Source organism: Oryctolagus cuniculus, chromosome 8 (assembly GCF_964237555.1).
Source record: "Oryctolagus cuniculus chromosome 8, mOryCun1.1, whole genome shotgun sequence".
NCBI lineage: Eukaryota > Metazoa > Chordata > Mammalia > Lagomorpha > Leporidae > Oryctolagus > Oryctolagus cuniculus.
In genome coordinates, this window is record NC_091439.1 from 30,333,128 (window position 1) to 30,339,080 (window position 5,953).

Consider the following 5,953-nt stretch of genomic DNA (forward strand, 5'->3'; position numbering starts at 1 on the left):
TATTCAGTTCGATTTTCTCAGTTATTATCCCATGTGAAATGCTATTGACATAACAAAATAAAATACTATTCTCAAATATATTTGAAAGAAAAAATATATCAAATTGTCTTATAATTTCTGTAAATACAGGCTATCATTTTATTTATCTTTAAACTATTTTGAGTATTGTCTGGTGAGATAATTGGGAGAACTCTTAATAACTACTTAGATCATATTAAATAGTTATATGATATATGGTAACAATAGGCTATATCTGGTTGCAGAGGTAATGTTTATGGAACTAACACCTAATATATTATATATTCAATATTCTGGCACTGTTGTTCTCTTCAGAATAATCTTAGCTTTTATTTACTAAAATACAACAGACAGTGTTAACCTCACAGCAACGTGGAATACCATTGTTTGAGAGAAAAAACCTCTTTACCATATTAAGTCCATCACAGTCTCTGTGGTGCCAAAAATGGTGAAGTGTGTTCATCATTATTCCTGTGTTATGAAACCTAAATATATAATATCTAATATAATATAAATGTTTGCTATAATTTTTTTTCTGATGATAAATTCTAAGGTCAATTTTTTATTTCTACAAAAAAAGGCAATCAAAACAATATAAAACACATTGAAAGGATAGTACTGAGTGAGCTTCGAGTGTAGCTTGACTCGGGAAAGTCTGTGAGTCCAGAGAGGGAGAAGGAAGGCCATCTCGTTCCTGGGCTGGACAGGCAGCGGCTGTGCCGGAAGGGCTCCGATCCCACAGAGGGTCGCACTGGGCCGAGGGAGGGTTGCGGTGGGCTGCTGCACTGTGGAGGCAGACAGAGCTCCGTGGCACATTCGGCTGCAGCCTGATGGCAGGTGACCTTGGAATTCTGGGTGGCTGCCCTGGCTTCGCATGGGCCACAGTGACCAGCAGATCTTCCGAGGTGGCTGCAGGGAGGGGCGCCGTCCTTGGCCTTGGGGTGGGAGGGGGACGCAGGGGGGCCTTTCTGGTGAGTAATTCCTGGCCCAAGCGGCTGCGGCAATGTCCTGGGGCTGGAAGGCCCTCCCTCCAGGGTCACCAGGCTTCCCGGGCAGGCCAGGCCGGCCAGGCCGCACTCCAGTCACGCACACAGCGGTGAGGGGTGGGAGAGGTGGTGGTTGGTGGCTTGCTTTTGTGGTTTTTTAAAGGATGTTATAGAGTGGATTCGGGAGAATTTGGACCAACTCCCACACTCGGTGGTGTCTCCTCTCCTTTCTGGAGGAGACAGGGCTGGGTCGAGGGGCGCGTGAACAAGTGCTGTGAGAAGGTGGGAGCTAGGCCGGTGCCGCGGCTCACTAGGCTAATCCTCCGCCTAGCGGCTCCGGCACACAGGGTTCTAGTCCCGGTCCGGGCGGCGGATTCTGTCCCGGTTGCCCCTCTTCCAGGCCAGCTCTCTGCTATGGCCAGGGAGTGCAGTGGAGGATGGCCCAGGTGCTTGGGCCCTGCACCCCATGGGAGACCAGGAAAAGCACCTGGCTCCTGCCATCGGATCAGCGTGGTGCGCCGGCCGCGGTGGCCATTGGAGGGTGAACCAACGGCAAAAGGAAGACCTTTCTCTCTGTCTCTCTCACTGTCCATTCTGCCTGTCAAAAAAAAAAAAAAAAAAAAAAAAAAAAAAAAAAAGGTGGGAGCTGCAGGGCGGGGGACAGGGGAACCACAACCTTTGTTTTTTTCCTCTCTCTCTCTTTTTTTTCTTTTAACTTTATGGACTAAATGTAACTTGAAGATTTTGAATAAATTTGGGCAAGAAAAGAAACACCATTTTTGGAAATAGATTGAAGCAATGATTTTTGAAACAAAGAGAGCAGAACTAGGACATCTGAAATTTTAAATCCTTTCTTTACAGTTTACCTAGACCGCTTTTGATGAAGAAAACTGTAGAAAGTTAGTAACTGCCACGAGCGGACGCCAGGCGGTGGCACGTGTCAATTTTCCGAAGTCCTGCTTTGCGGGGTGTCTGAGGGCACTGCTCGGGGTCTCTGCTCACATTGGCTGGAATCATCCGTGGCAGACTTTAGTCCACAGGTCGCTTCTCCCCATATTTCTTTGTAAACTCTTCAGCATTCTTACAGAATTTTTTACGGTCCTTAGGAGTGTTCTTCAGCTAAGTCAGCCCGAAGCGGGTGCTCGGGCTGGGGGTCGTTCACCAGCGCTGTGAGGGACTGGATTACTTGGTCGGTTTTGGTTGCTGGCTTCCAGTTTTCAGCTCTAATTACGGGCAGACAGACCTGCCCCTTTTCATCAGTGTTTGGGTGCTAGATCTTTGTTTTAAATGTGATCTTCGGTGGTTTGAATGCGTACTCTGCTGGAAAGTTGATTTCGACTCTGAAGGCTCCCTTGTCATATGGAGGGTTGTCAGGAACAATAAGCCCTTGCCAAGTCAATAAATTAGCTTCATCAACCTGGATGTTACGGAAGTTTCTCATTCCACATTTGCAGATCTCTTCAAGCTCCTTCATCAGCCTCCTGCTGGCTGCCATCTTGGACCTGGTGCTGCTGCTTTCCCAGAATGCATCGAGGCCCTGTTTGCTATAATTTAATGTAAAATAATATGGAATATTTTGGTGCATTATATTTAAAATAGACACATATAATATTCACCATTACAACATGCTTTTTTTCCAATAACTTGTCTAAACTGAAGCTTGACAATGGTGATGTACTTACCTCTTGTGAAATTATCTACATTATTTTTCATTCATTTAAGAGAAAACATGCTTCAGTGTTTTAGAGTCTGTGGGCTTGGAATGTATTCTCTGAAGATTCAATATATAGCATTAAATTTCTATTTCACTTGTCATTTTATTTTATGGCAGCAATAACAAATAACCTAAGGTGGTTCTCTTCTGTAATAAGGGACTATTAATTCTCGAGAACAGATGTGTCTTTCTCAGTTTTCCTGCCAAGTACAATTTGGATAACATAGTTACTACTTTTCCCAAATTTAATTTTGCTCTTTTAACATTACCTGGTTACATAGTAGAGGGAGTATACACAGTCAGTCGGATTTTTGAATAGGACTGTTTGGAGGACTCTTACAAATACTGTTTGTTGTCACGAACTTTCAAACAGCACTTTCACCATGTACACATTAGAGAGACATGGGTAAACATTTGTGAGATTTATGGTCGATTACAAGCTTGAGGACAACTGCAAAGTTTATAAGTACTCCACACAAGACTACCCTATTTGCTGGCACTAATCACAAGATCAGGGACAGAATTTATAAAAGTACCCTTAATGAAATTTCACTTGATGGACTCAGAAACTCATTTAAAATCAGTATAGGTTTACTTCTAGTTGCAGTTTATCATAGGGAAATGACACAAATTAAAATCAGGCAATAAATGAAGTGCATACTTCAGTATTCAGGAATGTTACCAAACAAGGGGTTCCTGTTTCCCACAATCGGTGAAGTCACAGATGTGTTACTTTTGGGGCATTAAAAACTGAACCTACCCATGTTTTTTACTGTGATCCAGTAATGTTCTCAATGTTGAAGTCCAGAGTTATGTTGGCGACTCATTCACATACTACTTATCTGGGTGACTTTTAGTCTACAGCCTATGATGGAAGTTGAGTTAACATTTTTATTTTACAAAAATGCTTGGAAGAACTAATACCACGTGATCCACAGACTTCTTCAAAGAAAGATTTAGTGTCAAAATCCTACTGGGAAACAGAGACATCTCCAGCAGAAAGAATATTTAAGTATCAGAGAGATCATTTCCATGTAGCCAAAGGAAAGACCAGACCTATCTTTGACAAAATTAATGCTTCAAGACAATATATAATTAAAAACTAAAATTAAAATAAAATAAAACAAAAAACAACTAGGCCTGATCCATACACATTTAATTCAGCAAGTATGTGATATAATTTGTTTCATTATGATTTCTCTCACATTTGCAATTTTTTTAAAAGATTTATTTATTTTATTTGGAAGTCAGAGTTACACAGAGAGAGAAGAGGCAGAGAGAGAGAGAGAGAGAGAGAGAGGTATTCCATTTCTTGGTTCAATCCGCAATTGGCCACAACGGCTGGAGCCAGGAGCCAGGAGCCAAGAGCTTCCTCCAGGTCTCCCATGTGGGTGCAGGGACCCAACAACTTGGGCCATCTTCCACTGCTTTCCCAGGCCATAGCAGAGAACTGGATCAGAAGTGGAACAGCCAGATCTGGAACTGGTGTCCATTTGGATGCTGGCACTTCAGACCAGGGCGTCAACCAGGTGAGCCACAGTGCCCGCCCCTCACATTTGGAATTATAACAAGCTATGTGGCTTCACACACATTTACGGGAAAAACATAATTCAGGGAAACTGCTTTGCTTATTATTGAGAACTTTCAGTTTGAATTTAGACAATCTTGATTTTACATGTCTCTTCAGGTACTCGGGCTACAACATTTAAAAATGCAAAAAGAAAAAAAAATAGGGGACCTGCACTGTGGCATAGTCTCCGCCTGTGGTGCCAGCATCCCATACGGGTGCCAGTTCATGTCCTGGCTGCTCTACTGACCCGGTTCCCTTCTGATGCATAGGAAAGCGGCAGAGGGTGGCCCCTGCAGCTGTGTGGGAGATGCAGAGGAAGCTCCTGGCTCATAGATTTGGATTTCCCAGCTCCGGCCTTAGTAGCCATTTAGGGAATGAACCAGGGGTGGAAGACCTCTTTGTCTCTCCTCTTTCTGTCTATAACTCTACTTCTCAAATAAATAAATGAAATCTGTAAAATTTTTTACACTATTATTGCCAAGATAAAATCCGTAAGGGAGTATCACTGAAGCACACCTTCAGGATCACATATCTATGTATCTGGATTTTTCCCTCCCAATCTTAGGTACAAGTCAGGGAAGAAATTTTTCTTTCTCCACTTTCTCAAAATGGAATTTTCTTATTTTATATTAACAATATATTGTTAATTGATATATATATAGTCATTTGTTAATTGATAAATATATTGTCAATTGATTGTTAAATGAATTTTCTGTATTTTCTTTATCCACACAAAGTCATAATCGATTAAAGGGTAGTCAACAAATTTGAATGAAGAAAATAAGACTATAACATCACAAACAATAAAAAAAATAAAAAACTAAAGGCACCAGTGCTGTGGCACTGCGGGTTAAATCCCTGGCCTGAAGCACTGACATCCCATATGGGCACCAGTTCTAGTCTCGGCTGTTCCTCTTCTGATCCAGCTCTCTTCTGTAACCTGGGAAAGTCCTTGGCCCCTGAACCCACATCGGAGACGCAGAAGAAGTTCCTAGATTCTGCCTTCGGATTGGCATAACTCCGGCTGTTGCAGCCGTCTGGGGAGTGAACCGTCAGATGGAAGACCTCTCTCTCTGTCTCTACCTCTCTGTGTAACTCTTTCAAATAAATAAAATAAATCTTTAAAAAAAAAACTCAAAGAAGAGATCAATCATTCTACTGAAATTTGGAAGATTATCAGAATGAAAAGATCACAAAAGAAACACAAAAATAGGAATAAAAAAACCCAAAAAGATCCCCAGCAACATTAACAAACAAATAAATGTGTATTATATGAACAAAACATTTGTATTTTTGCAAAATTTATTTCTAAGAGCACATACTCTTAAATATAATTATTGGGGTGAGTTAGTGAACATATTTAAATTGTTTTACTGTATATTTTCAAGAATTACCATGTTAGCTTGAATATTTATTCACTGGATTTTAGAGTAAAATTCTTTTTTTTTTTTCTGATAGGCAGAGTTAGACAGAGAGAGAGAGAGAGAGAGACAGAAAGGTCTTGCTTTTCTGTTGGTTCACCCCCCAAATGGCCGCCACGGCCCGCGCGCTGCGCAGATCCAAAGCCAGGAGCCAGGTGCTTTTCCTGGTCTCCCATGCGGGTGCAGGGCCCAAGCACTTGGGCCATCCTCCACTGCCTTCCCAGGCCACAGCAGAGAGCTAGAC

The 5,953-nt window shown here is 42.0% G+C and overlaps 1 pseudogene; it reads right to left on the minus strand.

Annotated features, from left to right (window-relative positions):
- Positions 1-1,737: 1,737 nt before the first annotated feature.
- On the minus strand, positions 1,738-2,547 carry LOC100345863 (ubiquitin-conjugating enzyme E2 L3 pseudogene; annotated as a pseudogene).
- Between the last annotated feature and the right edge of the window lie 3,406 nt (positions 2,548-5,953).